The sequence below is a fragment of the Panthera onca genome, chromosome B2 (assembly GCF_046562875.1).
Source record: "Panthera onca isolate mPanOnc1 chromosome B2, mPanOnc1 haplotype 2, whole genome shotgun sequence".
Taxonomy (NCBI): Eukaryota; Metazoa; Chordata; class Mammalia; order Carnivora; family Felidae; genus Panthera; species Panthera onca.
Genome location: NC_138343.1, coordinates 115,402,827 through 115,419,796, shown reverse-complemented (window position 1 = coordinate 115,419,796; position 16,970 = coordinate 115,402,827). Strand labels below are relative to the sequence as shown.

Here is a 16,970-nt window from a genome sequence, read left to right as displayed (position 1 = left end):
GTGACCATCTCTGGGAAGAAAAAGAAAGGCTAGAAAACAAGAATACTTATCACCAAATCTTTACCAGTGTTGCTATACCCAAGGAATGAATTCTGCAAATATTTTCTCCAGCTTATCTTAAGTTAGAAAAGAAACATATATTCTCACTTCCCCTGAATCCTGCAAGCAGAGATCCTGGAGACTGATATGGTGTTAATCTTACCTTCTGCCAGCTTTTTGTCAAAGGTCCCAAGATCTGCAGCAGCCCCAGAGCCAGCAGTGTCCAGCCAGTGAAAAATCCCATCCAGGTTGCCAAAACTTCAGGGGCAGAAGATTTTTTGTCTTCCTTTCTAGCTTTCTTGGCTAGTCTACTAATTACACTGATATTACATTAACAGAAGAAAACCAAACAAATGTTTGGTAATGTGTATACATGGGAGAGACCCAGAAAAACTGAGTAACTCTCTGAAATTGCCAAAGCCATCACCTTAAAACCATCTTCAGATAAAGACAAAACGAGATATTGGGGGTGGACAGTCAGTTATGAGAGATTATCTGGACATGCACTGGAAACAAGGGTAAGGTTATTCAGACCTAAGTCATTGCCTTCTCCACTGATAATAGTTTCTAAAGATTGAGTCATCCTTCTCTTCCTGGTACAGCAAGGGAGGCACCCTTACAAATAAAGATTTTCCTTATACATGTACACGTCTCTTTAAAAAAGGTAACTTCTGTTTGGTTTTTAGAGCTCCTATGTTTGCAGTTTCTTAAAAATTAATCAGCCTAAAATAATCCTTATACCAAAAAGACATATTTTGGGGTGGCAAATGGTGCCTCTACAGTGGCTCTAATGGATAAATTCCCAAATCTCCGTGGTTTAACACAATAAAAGTTTATTTTTCATTCTCACAGTTGTCCTATGCAGGAGTTGCTGGTTGGACAGTTCACCAACCAATGACTTGGGGGCCTGGGCTCCCTTCTTATAATAGCTCCCAAGATCCACTTGAGGGGATCTTTAAACCAACCACCTGAAAGTGAAAAACAGCATGGAGGATGACAACAGGAAAGCAATTACGGGCTAAGCTTAAACGTGTGCACAATTTTCCCGCCCACATTCTATGGCTGTGTCAAACAAGTGAAGCTGAGAAAGATTTTGTCATGTGCCAGATAGAAAAAGAAATGTATTTGATATTCTGCAGCAAGGTCTGCACAAAAGTAGAGTAATAAAGGGCAATTTCACAGAGGCATTAATTCCTCCACTAACTTTTCAGAAATATGGTCCACTTTCCAGGTGGACAATACATTGTGAAGAGCATCCCAGGCAGAAGTAAAACAAGGATAAGTAATAATACAGGGTATTGGAGGAAGAGTAGGTTGTATGGTGTGACTGGAGTGTAAGAAACAAGGGTGCAGGATGGGAAACTGGGAGAACACTTAGCTCATCTCTACAAAACTTACCAAATATTTATAATATGTTTCATATATACTTTTAGGAGCTGAAATGAGGAAAAACATAAAGAACAAGTCTCATCCTCAAAGAGTTTCCAGTTCAGTGGATTCCACGAAATAGAGAACTGTGATTAAAATACAAGATAGACTTGAAAGAAAGAAAGAAAGAAAGAAAGAAAGAAAGAAAGAAAGAAAGAAAGAAAGAAAGGAAGAGGAGGGCTTCTTCCTAGATAGCTCAGTCAGTTAAGCATCTGACTTCAGCTTAGGTCATGATCTCGTGGTTCGTGGGTTCAAGCCTCGCAGCAGGTTCTGTGCTGACAGCTCACAGCCTGGAGCCTGCTTCGGAATCTGTGTGTCTCTCTCTCTGTCCCTCCTCTGCTCTGCTCTGTCTCTCTCTGTCTCTGAAAAATGAATAAATGTTAAAATTTTTTTTAAATAAATAAAATAAAATACAAGATAGACTCCAGACAAACTTAAGAGAAGAATCAATAGGACTTTGTGTGTGATTGGATAGGAGGTGGTAAGAAAGGTGAGAACAATAGATAGGGGATAACAAAAGAAATACAAAATAATTTCCAGACTTTAATTTGGGAGACTATGTAATTAGGAGAGAGAATATAGGAACAGAAATATGTTTGGGATGGGTAGAATCAATTGATGAAATTAATTTTAAACTTTTGAGCTCCAGGAACTTACGGAGCACTCACGTCAAGACTAGCAAGTCTTTAAAATCTCATACTTAAGTGCGATTAAAATAAGCACCACATATACTAAAATTGGGACAATACAAAGAAGAATAGCATGGCCCCTGTGCAAGTATGACACACAGATTTGTTAAACACTCCATAGTTTTCAAAAAAATGTTGTTGTCCCTTGGTCTCAGCTGGCTAGAACTGGGCTCTATCAGTTGTCTCTTTCTTTGCTCTATTTGCTGCATCTCCTACTTGAACTACTTTTCAGTTGGCCAATAAATAGTTTTTTATTGTATAATAAAAAAAAATAGCCTTCCGTAAAACCTCATGTAGGTATCACTCCATTAGATGAAAGATTTTTAAAAAGAAAGGACTTCCTCACTTCCTCTGTCCCTTGTAGATTTCTACCCATTCATAAGAATGAAACTACTTCCTTTATTATATGCCATTAGTAATCTTCTAATTGACAAAATTAGTAGATTCTTTTCATTCTGCCTACCAGAAGTCTTTGGGAATATGACACGTTTGATCATCCCCACTCTAATTAACACTACCTGACACTTTAAGTGTGATGACAGTGCTCTTTTCTGATGTTCTGACTAACTGACTAACTTATTAACATCTTACTGACTGGTTAGACATTCTTACTAACTGCTGAGCTTCTTGGATGACTCCCCTGCCTCTCCCTCTTTCCATATTTGGTCCCCTTTCCTTTCTTCTTCCATATGTCAACCTCCCCTACATCTCTGTCCTCAGCTACCAATCGCATCAAGGGTCTTACTCACAGGCCTCCAGAGAGGAGGGAGGTGGCCCAAATGAATGGGGAATATATGCATATGCACACCCTGAGTGAAGAGTTGGATTCATGATGGAAAAAGGCAGCTACTCCTCAGTTCCCTTTTATATTTGACTTATGAAAATGCCAAGCACTATGCCCAGATCACTGTTTTATTAAGAAAAGCCACCCAATCTGCTTTTTTTCAAATATTATAGAACAGTAAATGGTAACCCATTTGTTTATTTATTTAGTTATGTATGTATGTATATATGCATTTATTTATTTAATATAGGATGATAACGTTAGGGACTCAGGGCAGGCTGCCCCAAGAAGGGTCAGTTTGGCATAAAGTTTATTTTGAGTTAAAAGTAATAAAAACCCAGCAGATGCAGGGAAAGCTCTCTGCCTCTGCCATAGCTGCCTACATTTACATAGGAAAGGAGAGCCTGTACTAGGAGGAGAGCTATTTACAGAGACTCCCCCTTACCTAAGGAACTTATCTGCATAATAGGACAACCTTGTTTTTCCAAACATCTCCTTTCACCTTCCTGCTAATGAGCTTTCTCCCTTGTATCCTCAGTCCTCGCCCCCTCTCCTTAGCTCATATATGCTCCTGGTTGCCTCATTGTCTTCAGAATTTCATGCCTCTGTAGATTCCCTGTATGTATGCCTATTAAATTTGATTTTCTCCTGTTAATCTGTCTCATTCAACTGGATTCTAAGTCCAGCTAGAAGGACCATAGGGCTGAGGAAGGTCTTTCTCCCTGACAATATTATGTGGTAGCCCATTTATTTGTTAAAATCTACTTAGGAGAAAAAAAATGCATTCCTCAACGTTGCTAATTTGTTATCTCTGACATAATTGTTACAAATGACTCCTGAATTAATATCAACTGTCCTGACCTCTGTCCTTAGGTACAGTATCAGGGCTCCAGCTGTGAACTGGGTATCTCCATCTTGTTATCACCCAGGTACCTCAAATTCAAGATACTCCACAATGAGATGTGTGGAAATTGGCAAGTGTAATTTCTATTATCTTCACAAAATATGCTTCAGGACAAGCTCTGAACGTTCTATATCCATCACCTTCATTTACATGTCAATGCTAAAGTTAAGCTAAAATTCAGAACTCTGAATGACTCATATGCAATTAGGCCACTTTAGTGTGTTGAACAATCTATATATAACAAGAATAACAATAATGGTAGATATAATACAAACAATAGTAGTCAGTATCCACTGTTTCTATTATTGTATTAGGCATTATGTTAAGTATTTTACATGCATTAACTTAAAGAATCTTCACAACAACTGTAAGAGAAAAGTAGTATCATTATTTCCCTTTTATATGTGATGAAACATAGGCTCAAATAAGTTCCCCAAATAATCTTAGTACTAAATATATGGTTTCAGTATCTAAATCGAGGCATAACCGATCTAAAAGCCTTCTAAACGCCACACTCTATTGCCCATTCCAACCTATACCAAATTGTCGTGGTTGAAAATGAAGTTCACAATTTTTTGAACACTTCTGATGAGAAATCTATCATAAAGAATAAATTCTTTTTCCAGAACGGTGCTGTGCAATTAGGACCTTTGGGTCAAGGCAGATTGGTTACCCTCTATCCGTGGGAACATTGGCAATTATGGTGGGTCCAGCATCATTCTCTTCTTTGAGTCTTAGAACTTCTTCTTTCCCCATGGGGACTGCCTGTTTCCCCTTCTGGAGGTTGGGTTGGCAATGTAAAAGCCATGCCTATCCTATCACACTGCAGGATTAGGAATGTGTATTAGTTTGCCAGGGCTGCCACAACAAAGTACCAAAGACTGGGTGGCTTAAACAATAGAAATTTATTTTCTCTTAGTTCTAAGGGCTGGTCGTCTGAGATCCATGTATCAGCAGGGTTGATTTTTTTGAGGCCTCACTCCTAGGGTTGCAGATGGCCTTCTCCACATGTCTTCACATGGTCTTCCCCTCTGTACATGTCTGTGTCTAAATTTCCTCTTCTTATAAAAATGTCAGTCATACTGGATTTGAGCCCAACCTAAATGACTTTATTTTAACTTAATTACCTCCCTAAAGAAACTATCTCAAGAAGTATAGTCACATTCTGAGGTACTAGGAGTTAGAACTTTGATCTATGAATTTTGGAAGAACACAACTTGGCCTGTAACAGGATGTAACCAAAGCTAGCCAATCAGTACATCCCAGGCTCCTAAAGAGAGAGGTTGGTCCTATGGGTATATTTTTCAAACAAGTTTAAGCATTGCCTTTTTAAGGATTGATAGGAATGTAGAAAAAGGAAGATCTTTTCCTATTCTCTGAGATTCCTAGTTCCAAGGATGATACAGTTTTGAAAGCTTATCCATAAGCTGCAAAGTTTCTCTTTGCAGCCATGTAGAGAAAATCTGTAAGGATCAACATAAGAAAAGCAAACATAGGAGATGGAAAGAAGAGAGAATTCTGGTGATGTCATTTGTCCAAAAATATCCAGCCATGCCTAAACCTAGTGAACCCCCATAATTCTTACTTGAAGCCATACATTTTTGTTTCATTAAACCAGTCTGAATTAGAATTCTGTCACTTTCAGGGAGGCTGGGTGACTCAGTCAGTTAAGCATCTAACTCTTGATCTCAGCACAGGTCTTGATTTTAGCATTGTGAATTCAAGCCCCGTGTTGAGCTCCATGTTGGGTGTGCAAACTAATTTAAAAAAAATAATAATAATTTAGAATTCTGTCACTTTCAACTGAAAGAGGTCTGATAAACATACCTTGGAAAAAATAGTACCTTTGGCAGAGTAAGTTACATAGAACAACTAATGTTGTATTGGTGTAAATATAAATCTTAGTTTACCAAACACTATTAATAGTCATTGCCTTTATTGAAACAATTCTAAGATGTGTTGCTTACAGTATGTTGCAGATCAAGTGATGACTATCCTCCAGAATATTTCCCTATATGGAATTTCTTGGTGAAGGTGGGGTAATGGCAAATTCTTGATGTTAACGTGGGAACAACCAACTTTTTTACTGGGCTCCACCAACACACTCAGTTTAATGGATAGGACAAAAAGGTACGAACAATAAATTCACAGACAAAGACTTCTCCACCTCTCTTGTAATATAAATGTAAAACAAAGAAATTTATCTTTTTTTTCAGCTGTAAAACTTGTGAAAATTTATAACAATCCTAGTGCCGATTATGAAGTATTTTCTAGCTCTCTTCCTAATAAGGAAATCCATGGTAGATTTGCATTTCCTGGGCAAACTGTGATTAACTTCACTCATTAGTTATGGCTAAACAGGTTGTAATCATAAATGATAACTTTCACTTCTAGGCCAAAACATTTAATCGCTAATGCAAAACTCTCCAGACCTCTCCTGGGTAAGATTCCAGAAAGGAGGACACAGAGCAAAGTGCCCATTTAGCCCACAAAATGTATATAGTTTGAGCAAGATAAACACTTAAGTTGTAAATCGCTGAGGTTTGGGCTTGCTTGTTATTGTGGATTACATAGCTTATTCTGACTGAGATGAAATGTAAAATGTGGTAACAGCCTATTTTGACAAAGTGTGTTAAAATTGCACATTTTACATACTGTTATTGGCAGGTAAAATTGAGCAAACTTTTTGGAATAAACTTTGGCAGGATGTCCTAGGAGATTAAGAAATTATTCATTTTGTCTCCTGTACTCTACCCTAATATAAAAAGGAAAAAGGGAAGACGTGCTAGTCCTGGTCACAATAGTTTTATTTTCCAGGAAGTTCAAAGCTAAATTTATTTTAATAAAGTTCCAGTGTATTGTAAGTTAAAAGTACCCACTCTCTCTGAGTTCAGGCCATGTGTTAGGGTTCTCCAGAGAAACAGAACAAGTAGGATACATACAGATATTTATTTAGAAATTTATTGCAGGAGATTTATTATAGGAATTGGCTCATGTGGTTTTAGAGGCTGAGAGGTACCACAATCTGCTGTCTGCAAGTGGGAGAACCAGGGAAGTTGGTGGTATAATTCAGTCCAAGTTCAAAGGCCTGACAGTCTTGAGGCCAATGGCATAACTCCAGGTCTGAGTTCAAAAGCCTGAGAACCAGGAACACTGATGTCAGAGCACAGGAGAAAATGGATGTCTCAGCTCAAGCAGAGAGGTGAATTCACTCTTTTTCCATTTTTTTTTTTTTTGGTTTTATTTATTTATTTTGAATGATGCTCACCCACACTGATTAGGGTTATCTTCTTTATTCAAGTCTACTGATTCAAATGCTAATCTCCTCCAAAGACCCCCCCCCCCCCCCATGGACAAACCCAGAAATAATATTTTACCAGCTCACTGGCACCACTTAGTGCAGTCAGGTTAACATCTAAACTTAACCACCTCAGGACATTTAATTATGAATTCAGGCTTTACCTCTCTTTGGCTGTTGTCATTTGCCCTTACTATGCTTTGGTTTCTTCATCTTAAAAATGAGATTTCCAATATCACCAAAATTAATTGGATAGAATAAACATTCAGCAAATGTTAGCTATTAATAGAATCATTATATAAGACCTTATATTCTGTTCCCCACCTTGTCCAAGTCTATATTCTCTGTCCTAATTTATATATTCATACTACTGATGCTTTATTTCTGTATGTTAGGATATTGTTGTAAAGTTATTTTAGTTCTATTCAGTCATTTATGGAGTAAAGTAGAATATTACTGAAGGTGTTGTCAAATAGCATCGTCTCTCCATGTTGAGGTTCAGGACCAAATAATATCAAAATATCACTATTACTGGGTCACCTGGGTGACTCAGTCGGTTAAGTGCCCGACTTCAGCTCAGGTCATGATCTCATGGTTCATGAGTGCAAGCCCTGCGTGGGGCTCTGTGCTGATAGCCTGGAGCCTGCTTTGTATTTTGTGTGTCTCTCTCTCTGTCCCTCCTCCCCTCGATCTCTCTCTCTCTCTCAAAGTAAACATTAAAAAAATTTAAAAATATCACCATTGTTGTTACTTGCAGAGGTGATTGGAGACTGTGGGCAGAGTGAAGTTAAGACCTTATCCTGAAATGAACAAATGTAAGCCCTTCCTCCACTAATCCCTGGGAGGACCAGGAAGCTGCAGACCCACCACACTGGGGCAGGGTCCTCATCAAATGGCAAAGAGTTAACAACAATACACCCCTTCTCCTGGCATAACAATTCAAGTAAAAGAGAGGGGAAGAAGTTCCATTGATTATATTTAACTACTTTTCCCAAACTCACCAATCAGGTAAGTTTCTCCTTTTCCCAAGAGTAGGTAAACATGAGAGATGGATAGAGACTGAAGGAATAACCCTGGCATAGGAAAACATGTGGCCAGGAAAACAGACATCTGTCCTCTGCCATTTAACAGCTTTTATTCACTGATTTCACTATTCTTAAACAGATCAGCCAGAGATGGCAATCACCTTGTGAAAGGACGAAAATCTATGTGCATAATCTTACTCTTCTCTTCTTAAGGACTTTCCCTAACAGCAACCATAGCTCATTTAGATATTCTCCCTTACTTTATACCCAAGAAGGGTCTACAACAGGTCAGATGCCTTGAATAAATGAGCTCCAAACCACACCATACCCTACTCATTTCTCATGTTATCTCCTATTTCAAGTTCTTTTTGGCTAAATTGTTCAACATAGACCTTCAGAAGTTATGCAATAAAACCCAAAGATGTTCCAATAATCATAAATATTAGAAATATACAAATTTTAATATACTTCTCTTAGAAAGTATCCTGGAAGACACTAAAATAAAAAAAATTAAATTTCTTTATAAGTACAGTCCAAAGAGTTAAACTGTAAAATCCAATTATCTTCCCCTTGCAAGTTTCAAAGAAAGTAAAGTCCATATTTCTTTCTCTACTATTACTGCTGTGTCTTAGCAGAAGCATCTTATTCAGACACTAGGATGGGTTTTAAGTTTCTTCAGCAGCTGTGGCCTGAGATGCTTTTATTATTGAAATACATGTGGTCTCTCACTCACATGGATAAATCCCAGAGTTAACAGATTATTGCACAAGACAATCAAAACCTGTGCCCTTTAACAGTGTAACCTGTTTCTTAAATTGGTCTCTTTTCTTCTCTATTTTATGTAAAGCTCTTATCGTTTGCAGGCTTTCAGGAACTAATTTCTTCTCCATTTTCATGATCTCTCAATTTCTGTCTCTTTCCAGGCCTTGCCATTTGATTTTCAAACATATTTTTTAGATCTCTGCAGTAATTACACAGTCACTAGGTTCTTTATGTTCAAAATCATCCACAGTTTACCTTCACAACCCTAGAATGGATAATCCCACCAAAACAATAACAAACCCTGCCCTGAATGTAATCTTCTGCCTGGCTTACCTTTAATATGATTCAATTTGTCTGTCTTCCCTTACAGTCCCAATTTTCAGTTTTTGAGTATATTCCCTCAGGACGCAGGACTCTTCATGCTGACTGTTCACCAGCAATAGCTTTGTCACCTCTAAACTCATTCAGCAATTCTTTGAAGAGTTTATGCCGTTCATCCCCTCTCAAATCTATTCAGACTTTCTGTAACCACTTAGAATAGCTGCCCCATCTTCAAGGGGAGGATTACAACTTGCACCTCCTATATGTATCACTGGAGTGACAGTAAATGGATCCCAAGAACATTTCCTGCCTGGAGGCTGGGAATTGAGACAGAAGACATTAGTCATGCAGGCCAGTCCCAAATATACCTAAACTCCCAGTTGCCCCCACTGTTTCTTTCATCAGAGGTCTAATCCAAATCAAGATGAGATCCTCAATCACATTTCAAAGGAAGTGAGAAGTTTTAAAGTTTACCAATTTGAGCCTTGAGGCATTTAATTAGATTAACAGATGATATGCAACATGATAGGGAATATATCAGATAAAAATGGGATCGGCTGGGCTCCTAGGTGGCTCAGTCACTTAAGGTTAAGCTTTAAGGTTAAGCGTCCCACTCTTGATTTCGGCTAAATTCATAATCTCATGGGTTTATCAGATGGAACCGCATGTTGGGTTCTGAGCTGACAGTACGAGCCTGTTTGGGATTCTCTCTCCCTTTCTCTCTGTCTCTTTCCCACTCGAGCTCGCACACTCTTTTTTTTTTTTTTTTTAATTATTTATTTTGAGAGAGACAGAGAGCATGAGTGGGCAAGGGTCAGGGAGAGAGGGAGAGAGAGAGAATCCCAAGCAGGCTCTGCAATGTCAGTACAGAGCCCAATGTGGGGCTAAAACTCATGAACTGTGAGATCATGAACTGAACCAAAAACAAGAGTCGGAAGCTCAACCAACTGAGCCACCAACGTGCCCCCACCTCTCTTTCTCAATGAATAAATAAACTTTAAAAAATGGGATTGGCAATTATGGGGGTTTTGTGTTGTATTTTTTATTTTATTCATTAGAAGTGCTCTTTATTTGTTGGCAAGACTCAGAGACTTGAGACTTCAAACATAATAGAAGAAACTGTGATTTACTCTAGTAGTTTAAATTAAAATTTTTTTCAGAGATAGGGCACTTGGGTGGTTCATTCGGTTAAGCAACCCACTCTTGATTTCATCTCGATCTTGCAAGGTCACGATCTTGCCGTCTCGGGACAGAGACTGGGATCAAGCCCCACACTGGGCTCTGTGCTGACAGTAGAGCCTGCTTGGAATTCTCTTTCTCTCCCTTTCCCTCTCTCAGAATAAGTTAATAAACTGAAAACAAATTTTTTTCAGAGGTAAATATAGTAAGTTGTCTCAATTTATTGAAATCAGGCGGTAGTTTCATTATATTAGTACCTATAAGTTTTCAAATGTTAGAAATATTTCGTGATAAGGTATTTTTTTTAATTTCAAATTTGAGCCCAGCCAAGCACCAAGATGTTAGGTTTTTAGCTGCCAATGTTACCCTTTTCCCTCTCCAATTCAGAAACAGTTGAGAATACAGAAAGAAATCAGATGATTATAACATCATCTTTATCATTTGTGCAACAGCTTAGAGAATGTTGCTTTAGATCTTGAGCCAAGTGCCTTGCTAAACCTGATCCCTGGAATCGAATCATTGATCCAGCAGGGTAGCAGCCTGCAGACATGCAGCCCCACCACATCGCAGAGGATATGCATAAGCACATGCTCTTTGCAGGCAGGCAGATCTGAAAATACTGGCACAAGTCGCTACAGTGAACCGGAAGGGGCAAGAGAGAGTTCCCCTAGGTACTTAAAATATTCCATTTCTTGGTCTAAAGTCATTTCATGAGTATATAAATATGCAAACATCTGTCAAGCCGTACCCTGAAGATTTCCGTATTTCTCCATTGGTAATAATCAGCCAGGGCTGCCATAACATAATACCAGAGATAGAGTGGCTAAAACAATTGGGGATTATTTTCTCGCAGTTCTAGAAGCTGGAAGTCCAAACTCCAGGTACCGACAATGTTCTCCTGAGGTCTGCCTCCTTGGCTTGCACAGTGCTGACATACTCCTACATCCTCACATGGCCTTTTCTCTGTGCATACACATCCCTGGTGTCTCTTGATCTTCTTACAAGGACAACAGTCCTATTGGAATAAGGCCGCACCTTTGTGACCTTGTTTAACCTTAATTACCTTTTTAAAGGCCCTATTTCCAAATAAAGTCACATTGGGGGTAAAGGCTTCAACATCTTAATTTGGGCGAAGGAGGTACACATTTCAGTCCGTAGCACCATATATGGTATATTCAATAACAATATTTAAGTTTAAAAATAAATACAAGAAGGAAAGGTTTATAAAATTGGAATACTTCAATAAAAACAGAGATTGAATTCACTGTATGAGTTTAAGATATCCAATCCTTTCTGAGAAAAATATTGACAGGGAAAAGAGTACAAGAGACTGGAAGCCTATGGAAAAGAAAAGGTAATAGAGGGACCAAGGTCGGTTGGGATGGATCTAGAAGCAAAGATTAGGTGTTATTGCTTTACAGGTAGAAGTTAGTTTGGGAGAGACTGAGCTCCCTTGTCCTGGTACCGGTTGATGTACCCAGGTGAGGCCCTCAGTTGTCCACTTTGTGATGCAGAGGTGGGAACACAAAGGGGGTGTGGGACTGGCCCTAAGGAAGGCAGTTGTGGGAGAGCAGCAGGAAAGAAATGACAGAGAGGGTAGGAAAGGAGAGAGGGAGAAAGGGAGGGGGGAAAGAGAGGCGGTAGACAGGAAGAAGGGTTGAATCAATACAACTCCACAAGAGACAAATATAGTATGCTTAATGTTTAAGTAAATAAACTCTGGAGGCTGACTGCCTAGGTTTATCTGCCAGCTCAGTCCCTTAAGTGTTATGTGCCACGAGGAAATCACTAAGTTGCTTTATGCCTCACTTTCTCTTCTTTTCTTTTTTTTAGTGTATTTATTTATTTTTGAGCAGGGCAGGTGGGGGCGGGGGGACAAGGGACAGAGAGGGAGGGAGAGAATCCCAAGCAGGCTCCATGTTGACTGATAGTGGGGCTCCATCCCATGAACTGTGAGATCATGACCTGAGCCAAAATCAAGAGTCGGATGCCCAACTGACTGAGCCACCCAGGTGCCCCAGTTTTGTTATCTGTCGAAGGAAGTAAAAAATACTATCTACTTCATATGATAATTTGTAGAATCAAATGAGGTAATACATGTGCAGCTTGGCATATCTGGCATATGTTTAAGCACGTACTATATAAACGTCTACTGTTCCATCTGGGATCCAAGGTATGAACAAGAGATGAAAACCTTCCTGTCTCTGAAGATCAAATGAACAGGCACGATGGGAAATAGTCTGTTCCTGTTTCCACCCCCATGCTTGCTTCTCCTGCTGGGCCTAGATTTGTATAATTACAGCGGAACATAGCAAGCCTGGACAGATTGCTCTGTTTAGCCGTGCTGAGGTGGCTGGGAAGTGCACTGTAGTTCTCATGTGATTTGATTTAAGCCTTATATCTCCCAGCGTAGACCTAATTTCCCATCTAGGAAATAATGATATCCTGCCTTCCCATGATAAGGTTAAGTGAGAAAGGCTGCAGTCCTCAAATGTGATTTTTCTACATGGGTTATCTTGCTTGCTTTTTTCACTGAAACAGCCGAAGAAATTCCAGCAAAGACCATTTTATTTCCCTCCAATGTGCTACAGATTGATAGATCACACTAACCCCTGAGGGGGATCCTTTCTGAAATGTGAGAGTGCAGGTGTTTTGCTTATTTTCTAGGTGGGCATTTTTTCTTCCTTGCCAATGCATGTCTCCAGAGACCACACGACTGTGCAGTAACCAGGAGCTGAAAAACCACAGGTTATGTTTACTGTGTGTTTATTAAAAGGTGTTAACAGCCAATTGTATAGCCTCACCCACTTAAACATAATCTCAGATGGTATTATTACCTTGAGTCTGAGGAATGTTTCTTTGGCATAGATTTTTAATAGCTCTTATGAAGAATATGGTCCTGTAGGAGATGCCAAATTTGTGGTTTCATCCAGTACAATTCAGATGGCAGACAGGATGTGGTTCAGCAGTTATGGGGGCTGCAGTGAGTCAGCTATGGAGACAAATGTTTCCATGGCGACCTTCCCCATTCATTCAGTGTGAGGCCTCCATATACCCATGAGGATTAATGACATGGCATTAACACTGATAATCATAATGAAGAGAGCTGTCTGAGAGTGGGGCAACCCAACCCTGACATTTGTGAGGAAATAGGATGGAGGAATTTAGCCAATGTGTAGAGGAAGAAAATATTGAACTACAGGGAAAGGAAATCCATTTCTTTTCTCTTTTATAGAATAGTTTTCCTGCCAGAATCGACCCTGCTGCTGACAGACTTCTATCATCTCCCCTCTGGGAATTCTCTCAGTATTACAACAAAATGGGAGGTGGAAATAAATAACCCAAAAAGTGATTCACTAAAGGTCACTAGAACCAAGAGGAGAGAATATGGAAGGGACACAGGCTTACACTCCGCTCACTTTTTTACCATATTTTATTTGCTTAGTTTTTTTTTTTAAATACTTTTAAATGTTTCTTAGGAAGTCTTTTTAGGAAGTCTTTTTACTGGGAGACTTCTCTTTTTTGATAGCTTCAGTGCACCATTTTTGTTCCTTTCAGGGAAAAAATATTCTTTTCATATTGTGCTAATATAGCAACATGTTATTTTGGTATACAGAGATATAGGACATTGTACTAACTGATAAAGTGAAACATTAGGAGCTTACAGTCTAACTCAGATGCCAGCCTGGGTAAAATTATACACATAGAGATTATACTTTCCCAGAGCAGGAGGCAGATATTCACAGGCTCTCAGAGGACTAGGCTTTGTGATTTCGTTAGATGTTTGCATGGTTATCTCCATTATTAAATTTCAAGATTCCACAGAGCAGAAACTTCATCTTATTCATCTCTGGCATTGCCAGCTCCACTCCCAAAACACACACAAATACACACAGGCACACACATGCACACACACACACACACGCACGCACACACACGTTAATCTAGCATCCTTTTTGACATACCACACACCACATGACCACATTTCTATGAAATAAATGCATTTGATCAGCGATGTAAAACCTCAGATGAGGCAATTAGGCACTTTGTATATGAAGTTCTAGAAATCCATAAAGTCAAATTATAATGGTTTTTAAAACTATGTAGCACTGTTTTGCTTCTTTAAATGTTTAGACAAGTGGATTTGACACAAATACAATAATGCCTAAGAGGCAGTAAATGAAAAACATGTGTGAAAAAAAATCAAGGGGTTCTCAAGGCAGCCCGAATTATTCAGATTGATTAAATGACGTCTGTAGAATGCTGATGACTGGACCTACTGTGGCGTTTATTAATCCATCAAATATTTATTGAGCACCTACTTTAACAGCTATTTTCTCTGTGCCAAGCATTATCCTAAGTGCTTTATGCATAATAACTTATTTAATCTTCCCTAAGAGGTAAACACTATTATTAAAATACCTATTTTTTAGGCAAGTAAACTGAATTTAAACAAGTAATTTAACTAACTTGTCTGAATTCACACAGACCATAGAGGTGGACTCATAAATTGAAACCTGGCTCCAGATCACAGGCTCTTAACCACTGTTCAGGACTGCCGACCCCTGGGCTAGGACCTGGGAATACAAAAACAATCAAGAAGTGTGTACATTTTCTGTGCTTTCATAAAGCTTAGCATCTTTCAAGAAAGACATACTGAAGAGAGCCAATTACAATCTCAAGTGGCAAGTACTTTTAAGAGTCAAGGAAGAACTCTAGGGACAGGGCACTGTAAGTCCTTTTAACCTAAGGAGTATGAAGCTCATCATAATGAGAAAAAGATAAAAATAGTAAAAGAGGTGAGTGCCATTTCACTAATGACCTTGTTTCCTAATAGTCTTTGGTGATGAGGTATGAATGGCTCAGCCAGAGTGCTGTCATGTTCAGAAGGGAACCTTTCCAAATGGTTCCGAAGATCAGGAGATGAACTTTACAAGTCATCTAGTAGATGTGCCAAAGAAAGAAAGCATCTGATGGACAGGGACTGTCATACCAAGTAGAACCTGTTGGCAGAGACTGTTGGAAGGGACAGTATTTCCATGAAACTGGAAGTGTAGAGACAGAAACTCTAGAGAACAGCACAGTCAACAAAGGATATTGATAAGTTTTTCTAGGGTTAGCGAGAATGCCATAGACATGAGAAACTGAGGCGCCCAGGCATCTGCTAAAGAAGATCCCTCTAAAAGTCAGTCTAAATGTCGGCAACTTATTACACATTTGTACTCATCATCATAATAGCAATACATACTGAGCATTTTGTAGGTGCCAAGCTCTTTGATAAGGGGAGGGGAAAAAAGTATTATTATTGTTTTCCTGATCAGAGTTATAGCAGAGCTAGTATATAAGCCTAGTTTATTCCAAAGCTGTATCTTGTGGTAACTATGGTTTGTCTCCAAATTCTTGCTGATGTTAGCAAATGAGGCAAAATTAACAGCAGTTCACAAGTAGGAACCAGCGACTCACTGGATCTGAATGGAGGACTTGACCCATGATCATTGTACAACCCCAGAAGTAATGTCACTTAATGCCACTGATGCCCCTGTATAAAGGGGGACACAATCTATGGGGACACATTGAAAAAAAAAATGCAAGATTTTTCTCACTTCAAAGTTTTTATGAATTTCAAGTGTTGGTTGATTAGCTTCTTTCATACAACTGTTAATTACAACAGAATATCCAGGGGCAGGGCAAAGTACAGGTCAGGAGAACCACTAAAATTGGGGAGAAATACATTTTAAAACATCAAGGAAATGGGTTAACAAAGAAGAATCAAGAGGACAGATGTAAATACAGGAAGTCAGAGCAAGAGAGGAGTTTTAGAGGACTCAGCAAATAGCTCTTGGATGATCAGCAGAAATGGAAAGGGAAAAAGCAAAATGTGTGACCAATGAGCAGTCTATCAGAAATTGTCAGGGGGCACCCAGGTGGTTCAGTCAGTTAAGCTTCTGATTTCAGCTCAGGTCATGATCTCACAGTTTGTGGGTTCAAACCCCGCGTCAGGTTCTGTGCTGACAGCTCAGAGCCTGGAGTCTGCTTCGGATTCCGTGTCTCCCTCTCTCTCTGCCCCACCCCATTCGCACTCTGTTTCCCTCTCTTTCTCAAAAATAAATACATATTTTTTAAAATTTTAAGAAAAAGATTATTTTACCCAAATAATGTATTTACCCCCTTTGACAATCTATACCTGAATGAGTTTCTTTTTTTAAAAAAAATTTAAGTTTATTTATTTATTTTGAGAGAGAGAGAGAGAGAGAGAGAATGGGAATAGGGGAGGGGCAGAGAGAGAAGGAGAGAAAGAATCCCAAGCAGAATCTGCTGTCAGCACACTGCCCAATGGGAGGTTCAAATCCACAAACTGGATTTGAGCCAAAATCAAGAGTTGAAGGCTTAACCAACTGAACTGCTCAGGTGCCCCAATACCTGAATGAGTTCCAAGAAAAATCCTCAAAACTAACCAGTTCACTAATATTGTGGACCAGAAAATAGCTTCCTTATTTTAACAACAGGAAGCATTTTTATGACCTGTAGTACCCTGGGTGGT

At 39.1% G+C, this 16,970-nt stretch overlaps 1 non-coding gene across 1 annotated transcript; it reads left to right on the top strand.

Moving 5' to 3' along the window:
* The first annotated feature begins 2,173 nt into the window (after window positions 1–2,173).
* On the top strand, window positions 2,174–2,281 carry LOC132668084 (U6 spliceosomal RNA). The gene has a single exon (XR_009605453.3). It is a non-coding gene; the product is annotated as a U6 spliceosomal RNA (small nuclear RNA).
* Window positions 2,282–16,970: the final 14,689 nt, after the last annotated feature.